General features: G+C 44.5%; 1 long non-coding RNA gene across 1 annotated transcript; it reads right to left on the reverse strand.

Annotated features, from left to right (window-relative positions):
- Positions 1-745: 745 nt before the first annotated feature.
- Positions 746-8,250, reverse strand: LOC137324266 (uncharacterized). The gene is made up of 3 exons (XR_010963578.1): positions 8,077-8,250; positions 7,854-7,982; positions 746-1,720 (listed from the first exon to the last, which is right to left on the reverse strand). It is a non-coding gene; the product is annotated as an uncharacterized lncRNA (long non-coding RNA).
- Positions 8,251-8,474: the final 224 nt, after the last annotated feature.

The following is an 8,474-nucleotide window of genomic DNA, read 5'->3' on the forward strand; positions in this document are numbered from 1 at the left end:
ACAAAAGGACAGAGTCAGAGGAATGGAGTGTGAGATATAGGGCTGGAGGAGATTGCAGAGAGAAAGTGTAGCACGGCCATGGATATATGGAAAAAAGGAGGGGATAAAGATAAATCTTTGCAGATTCTAGAGGTGAGGGTGCAGGGAAGGAAGAGAAGCCATTGATGGAGCTGCACAGGCTAAGTTCGGATAGGTAGGAATGTAACCATTCAAGGCATTGGAAGAGATCAAGGAAGACAAAGAGGAACAATTCATATGGCCATGGATGTTGTTCATGACTTTGGCTAGGGCCATTTCAGTGTCGTGATCAGGGCGGAAGCTGGACTGGAGGGATTCAGACAAGGAATAATGGGAGCTGGGAAGTAATGACACATTCGAGGACCTTGTGTCACCTCTGAAGGACAACATCAGCCAAAATTATGTTCTCAAGTCCTACAGAGGTCCTTGAACTCACAACCTTCTGACTCAGCGGAAAGAGTGTTAGCAACAGACACTTGCCTTGTTTATGGTTTCCATGGATAATAAGGCATGAGGGTGTGTTTTGTCATCGGTTGTTGATTATTCCTATTGTAGATTGTTTTGGGGTTGTTCTCACCCTATTGATCGGTGCAGATATCTGGTCCCCGGTCTAGCCAAAGAGCACTTATACCTCACGGATCAGGGGTTCAGGAAAACGGGACTTACGCTAACGCACCCGGTGATGGATCACGCAGTCAAATAGCACAGAGAACACACAAACTCGGTGTTTGAGTTGAATTGGAATGTTGGTTTTATTATACCGTCAACACGAAGAAGATAACAACACAAACGGTCCTACACAGTAAATTGAGTTACACACACCCACCACAGTACTTTATCCCGCTAAACTAAGAGGTTGGTGGGGACCCTGGAGACATCTATCACACACACACACACACACACACACACGTATGGTCGAGGCTCACCAATCCTTTGCACTTACAGGTCTGGCTGACCGGTTCTCTCACGTAGGGTTCGCTGGAAGCTGCTCTCCTCCAAGAGACAGGCAGAAGAAGAGGAGCAGAACACAAGAGCAAGCAAGAGCCAGAGAGCGAGAGGGGTTTCGAGTTTCCACTTATATACCCCTCCTCTTATAATGGTCTTCGTCACTTAAAATGAGGCACTTCACGTCTGTTTAAACAGTTCTTACAAAGTCCTTAAGAATCTTTGATGGCTTTTGATGGACTCTCAACATGTTGCAATTGCTTTTCTCGATGGGCCATTGTCCTTCTATGATTCAGTCTGATTGTTGATCACCTGGTATACAGGGCTCCTTTTGTATCCAACGTCCTAGGTGTTGATCGGTTTTGCTTTAAAACAAAGACATGGTCCCACCGTGTCTGGAGCAGTTGCCTCTTTCAATGGCCTACTGCCTTTCTGATCGTCGACCACCTGCTGTAGGTTTTGCATGAAAAACAGAGACATGTCTGAAGCAGTAATTCTCCCACATTCCACTGTGTGTGTTGTTGATTCGTCTGGTGACCTCTCACCTATCCTTCCATTTTAGGATTTTAGTCAATGGCCAAAGTTTTCCATACTCAGGGAAAAGGTGGAATTCCCAGAATTCTTACACTATGATCCCTCTGGAGAACCTTGCATGGTAATGATGATGGTTAGTTGATATTCTCGAGTGTGTACACCGGTAACAACACTTTCGTCTACCAATTTTCACCATTTATTCCCCCCAGCTGGCTGCTTCCTCCTACAAATAAAAAAAAAAGAGAAAAATAACTGCAAATGCAGGAAATCTGACATAAAGACAGAAAATTGCTGCTAATACACAGCAGGTCAGTCTGCACCTATGAAGAGAAAAGACAGATTCTTTTTTTCTGGCGTGTCACCTTCATCAGAAGCCTACTTGGCTCCCATTAGTGTTTCTGGAGAGGGAGGGGACTTATCAGTGCTAGGTGCCAATGCCACTCTGCCATCGGCCATGAGGATCCATAATTCGAGTGGAATCAACTGGGCGATATGATATTTCATTCCCCTCGAGGCCAGGCCTAGAAATTATGGGCCGTTTTGGATGTGAAATTAGCACCATAAGGATTGGCGGAGGTGGGGGGGTGGTTAGAGCATTGGGACAGAACCCATTTCTGCGGGATTGCTGGCCCCTTTTCTCACTCTGAGAAATCCCAACATGAGGGTTGTTGAGGGGTGGTGGGAGAGGGGCAGCAGGCATTTTTTTCCACCCACGTGACGTCACATTTGGGGGCAGGGCTGAATTCTATCATAGTACGGTGGTTCGATATCTCTGCACTTTAGTGTTGCCCTGAGCTCTCACAATGCTCAGTGAGTTTCTCCAGTGAGTAGCTGAGTGAGACAGCTCAATGAACAGTCCCTTTGTTCAATCCATGGGCGGTGTTGAGCTAGCTAACCTCAGCCAGTAAGGTTGCCAATATTGACCTCAGGGCCCATGATGAGGGGAACGTCAGCCTGGGTCACTGCTTCTGATTTCTGTCTAACAACCCCTGCTGTGTGGATATCACATGAGGACAAGATTAGGCTCAACTGTGCTCCTCCCTGTGGTCGAATAGCCTGCTGCCGTTCTTCCAATGGATGCGCTGTTGTCACAAAAATACTTTCCGTTACATTTTTTTTTACATTAATCTTACCCCTATCGTAATCCCCAGGCTACAAGCAGACAATGATGCTAAGTGCTGAAAGCTATGTTTAAGAGGTAGTAGTGAGTGGAGGTCCACATGGGTCTTTTTGGGTCTCCTTACAATCTATACCATTAATAAACAATGCGGAGGAGGTGCCTCTTATTACATTACATAAAACCTGGCAGTGAAACTAAGCTCTCCAGATTGACAAATAGAAGGTTGGTGATAGCATTCGAAAAGATCAGGACCAACGAAGCGGATAAGAAAAAGAATGCCAGATAAATTTTAATATGGATGAATGTGAGGCACTACACATGGGCACAAGAAATATGAAACGTGTTCAGCATGAAAGTCCATCCATTTGAAAGATAGGAAGAGATAAGAAAAGATCACCTTCTTCCGCTTTTAAAATATTGCTCGTCTCCATGCCTACTCTCCCCCCATTGCTGCTGAGATGCTAATCTCATTCTGAGATCCGACTTCTGTAAAGCTCTTCTACGTGAATTACTACTCGTTCAAAATGCTGCTGATGGGGTCCTCCCCATCAAGCCTCAAACTTCCATCACCTTAATTCTCACCAGCTGCCTCGATTTTAAAACACTCATCCTTGTTTTCAAATCCCTCCACGGCCTCGCCCCCTCCCTATCCCTGTAACCTCCTCCAGCCCTACAACCCTCCGTGATCTCTGCGCTCCTCCAATTCTGGCCTCTTGCGCATCCCCGATTTTCATCGCTCCGCCGTTGGCGGCCGTGCTTTCAGCTGCGTAGGCCCTAAGCTCTGGAATTCCCTCTCTTAACCTTTCCCGCCTCTCTACCTCTCTCTCCTCCTTTAAGACACTCCTTAAAACCTACTTCTTTGGCCAAGCTTTTGGTCACCTGTCCTAATATCTCCTTACGTGGCTCAGTGTCAAATTTTGTTTGATAATCGCTCCCGTGACGCACCTTGGGACGTTTTGCTCCGTTCAAGGTGTTATATAAATGCAAGTTCTTGTTGTTGCATTTGGTTCAATTTCAAAATCCTTGCTCTTACCTACTGCATACAGTTTTGGTCTCCATACTTAAGAAAAGACATACTTGCTCTCGAGGCAGTACAAAGAAAGTTCACTCGGTTAATCCCGGGGATGAGGGGGTGGACATATGAGGAGAGGTTGAGTAGATTGGGACTCTACTCATTGGAGTTCAGAAGAATGAGAGGCGATCTTATTGAAACATATAAGATTGTGAAGGGGCTTGATCGGGTGGATGCGGTAAGGATGTTCCCAAGGATGGGTGAAACTAGAACGAGGGGGCATAATCTTAGAATAAGGGGCTGCTCTTTCAAAACTGAGATGAGGAGAAACTTCTTCACTCAGAGGGTAGTAGGTCTGTGGAATTTGCTGCCCCAGGAAGCTGTGGAAGCTACATCATTAAATAAATTTAAAACGGAAATCGACAGTTTCCTAGAAGTAAAGGGAATTAGGGGTTACGGGGAGCGGGCAGGAAATTGGACATGAATTTAGATTTGAGGTTTGGATCAGATCAGCCATGATCTTATTGAATGGCGGAGCAGGCTCGAGGGGCCAATTGGCCTACTCCTGCTCCTATTTCTTATGTTCTTATGTTCTTAAATGTCCCCATGGCTTCACGCCACTCTACCTGAGTAGCAGTGATCACCTTTCTATTCCCACTCACATCCTTTCAGACCAGGGGAATGCTGTATAAATGCAGATTATTGCTGTTGGTGATTAAAGCATGCAGATTCAGAACCTGGAAGTGTAAGTTAGAACAGTGAATTCAATGTCAGGTCAGGTACAGAGAGCGAAATAAAGAGAGGGAAAGAAAGAGTGGATTAAGAGGCAGAGATAAAAGAGACAGAAAGAAAAAATAAAATAAAAACATTTTTTAAATGTCCAACCACAATTAAAATCTGAATGAATGAGACTCCACCCTTGTAAAAGTTAATTTTCAGTGCCAGAGAGATTAGAAGGATTTTTTCTTACAGAGCAGTGGATATGCAGAATAAGATAAAAACCACAGGTGACATTCCAATTAATTTTTTTTTAAAGAAAAGAGCTGGAGAAGTATCTGATTACAGAAAGGGAGACATTCACATCACAATACAGCATCAATACAAAGTAGTTTGGCTTCACACTGACATTACAGTACATGATGTGGAGATGCCGGTGATGGACTGGGGTTGACAATTGTAAACAATTTTACAACACCAAGTTATAGTCCAGCAATTTTATTTTAAATTCACAAGCTTTCGGAGGCTTCCTCCTTCGTCAGGTAAACATTTACCTGACGAAGGAGGAAGCCTCCGAAAGCTTGTGAATTTAAAATAAAATTGCTGGACTATAACTTGGTGTTGTAAAATTGTTTACAATTACAGTACAGTCAGGGCCCGACCTGACTTCAAAGAAAGTGGAAGGAGACGTCCTGAAGGCAGGAACCTCACTCAGCTTTGCTCCAAAGTCTGTTCAGGATTCAACACTGGATTTACAATAAATGGGGGTAGAGTTTCCTCTTTGGGAGCAATCGCCCAAACTGGTTCAGTTATGCTTCAAACTTCCGCTAAAATTAATCCGCATAATCATAAACGTAAAATCTTCCATGAACCAGTGCAATCGGGCAGCGTAATAGGACATAATAGTTTATTTCTTTTTCTTTCTATTACAAAGTATTCCTTCACGTCTTGAAGAGTGGTAACCAGGTGCGGTTTTATTAATGGGTTTATCACCAAAAATAAGCATTTTTAATGAGGGTGCCCAGTCTTCTGCCTCAGAGTAACCTGATTTAAAATCACTGAAAATCACCGACTTTAAAAACTATACTGAACCATTTAATAGTTTCATTGGTCAGTTTCTTAGTAAATATAAAAAACTTTTAAAACGCGCCCACTAGTGTCCGTGCGCCTAACTAAATAAGCCCAATGCAAAGAGCCTTCCCGGACCAGCCCAATCGGTGGAATCTCTCAATGTCGAACAGGGGGGGTGTGGGCGGGGCCTGATTCGGGTGAATTGGATCTTCAACCAGTGTAAAAGATGGCGGAAAACACGAACGTAAGTGGGTTTTTTTTGGGGGGCGTAACTCACCAACGTTTAAAACGTCACCGAATCTTTTCCGCTGGTTCGGGCGATTCCGCCCAGATTGCGCTGATATTATTGGCAGAAACGAGCGGAAACTCGGCCCCCCCCCCCCTCACATAAGTTTAAAATCTGTGCTAAGCTGAAACCACTTTTGCAACAACGCTAAACTTTGTTGTGGGAATGGACCCTGAGTTGACCAGGTGCTCCTGCGGAACAGTCGGCTCTTATCCTGCTAGAACCATAGAAATGCCAGCTGATCAGGGTTAAATAACATACGTTGTAAAGTCAAGGTTGGGGGGGGGTCGATCTTGACTTTGTGCCACAGTGTGAAACGGGTGATAGCGAGTCGGCAGCCCCTTTCACATCTCTCCCCATTTCCACTGACTGCCAGGGTTTGAGTCTGAACCCGGCCTGTGGCACAGTGCTCTAACTCAAAGCATTACTCTGGCATATTTAATAAGAAAAATTGATCCTTTAACCTGTTACATCAGCTGGCAGAGGTCAGCAGCAATTATGTTTCTGTTGATGCTCATTTTCTGCATGGCTCAGATTAAAGCCAGATGAGAGTTCAGAATATATTTTCATTAATAATCTGCTGCCGTCCCTCGAGTGATGTTTAAAAAAAGTGCGATTCGTTGCCCTAAATAAATAATAAGGAAAATCACATTTCTGGTCATTTTGCAGCCAAAGTGGAAATCCTCAGCGGAGTTCCAAAAGAACCTGCTCTTGTTAAAAGTGTCATTCATCAAGCCACTGTAGCAGCACAAGCAGCATTTAATGAAACCAAAGCAGTGTTTCGAGCAGCAATGGGATGATTCATTGACTTTCCTTTCATATGACTTTCACTCCCTTCGACTGAGCTTCTCACAGACTGCAGCAAACCAAGGTGACATTGCAAGTCTTGGGTGGCAATTCCACTCAGCAGATCCGTCGCACTTGCTGCCATTGGCAGGTGTCATAGTGTCGTTGAGCTCACTTCCCATCACTGAAATCATTAAGTCACACTGAGCCTCGCCACAATTTTTGCCGCGTGCTCTCCCTGGAGCACTGTGACACATTTACCATTCTATCGTCATAAAGCCTAGCTGCATTTCTTAACTCCCATGGATTAAACCATGTAACTCGGGGTCTAATCTTTCCCTCCCATTGTTTGAAAGAATGCCGGCATCAGTCTTCAGTCTCTCACAAGATATGTGTACTCTGCTTAAATGCAGATGTGATTGCGGTCTATGAAGCAGTAGTGTAACTAAATCGGTGATCATCACAACAACAACAGCTTGCATTTATATAGCGCCTTTAATGTAGCAAAATTTTCCAAGATGCTTCACAGCAGCAATTATCAAACAAAATTTGACACCAAGCCGCATAAGGAGATATTAGGACAGGTTGGTCAACGGTGTAGGTTTTAAGGAGCATCTTAAAGGAGGAAAGAGAGATAGAGAGGCGGAGAGGTTTAGGGAGGGAATTCCAGAGCTTAGGGCCCAGGCAGCTGAAGGCACGGCCGCCAATGGTGGAGCGATTAAAATCGGGGATGCGCAAGAGGCCAGAATTGGAGGAGCGCAGAGATCTCGGAGGGTTGTAGGGCTGGAGGAGGTCGCAGTGATAGGGAGGGGCGAGGCCATGGAGGGATTTGAAAACAAGGATGAGAAATTTTAAAATCGTGGCGTTGCCGGACCGGGAGCCAATGTAGGTCAGCAAGCACAGGGGGTGATGGGTGAACGGGGCTTGGTGCGAGTTAGGATACGGGCAGCAGAGTTCTGGATGAGCTCAAGTTTACATCTCGTGATACAAAGTTAACTTTTTGCATTATGTTTAATTGAAACTGAGACCAAAGAAATTTTAAAACTGTCTCGATAAAGCTGATGCTAAAGCAAATACAGCAACAATTAATTGTATGGTAAGCTTGCTGCCGTGTTCAAAATGGTGGCTGCATTTCCCTAACACAATGACATCACCTGTTTCATTTATTCTCCTTTTATCTGTTTTCTTGGCTCTAGAAATTGTCAACCAGTGTGCTGCACACTTGTATTGCATAATGTTATGTCTGTCCATCATATCACGTCATCTAACCAGGTTTGGCTTTGCCGCACTCTCACCAGCAACTTTTCCAGACAATCCCAGCAATTTTGCTAACCCTGACCCTAACCCAAAAAAAATAAGCTCACATTTTTCTTATCGTAAGCCGTCTCATAACTTCTCTCTGGTGCCGGTTCGCAGACCTGTCCTTCGTCATTCTTCCCTGATTAATTTTCTACATATACCTGCAGCTCAAATGCTTCCCGTCGTATTTGGTCCTGGTGAAATAATTGGAATGAAAAGACTATCTGGAGAAAATTCTCAGGTCAAATGCTGCAGTGTTTCTCTGCGAAGATGATAAAGAGACATTACCGGAGATCGGGCAGGTCAGTCGGGAAGAGCCCATTCCTAAATCTCAGCTTCACAGATTCCATACTGGCCTCGTTAAAAACGTTACCATTTCCAGTGCAGTGCAAGTGTTGTGTTGTGGTCTTCCTGCACTTATCTAATAGTCCAGTTAGACTGCAGTTTTTGTGTTGGTGATTCGAAGCGTATGACTTGAAAATGAACTTACAAAAGCAAAATACTGCGGATGCTGGAAATCTGAAATAAAAACAGAAAAAGTGCTGGAAACACTCAGCGGATCAGGCAGCACCTATGGAGAGAGAAACAGAGTTAACTGAGAGCGTGAGGTTGCTGATTTGAGAGGACTTCGGATGCTAACAAGTACAAGTTTTGAAAAGATTGTCCCGCACCACTGTGACCTCACA

This window comes from Heptranchias perlo, chromosome 8, assembly GCF_035084215.1.
Source record: "Heptranchias perlo isolate sHepPer1 chromosome 8, sHepPer1.hap1, whole genome shotgun sequence".
NCBI classification, from domain to species: domain Eukaryota; kingdom Metazoa; phylum Chordata; class Chondrichthyes; order Hexanchiformes; family Hexanchidae; genus Heptranchias; species Heptranchias perlo.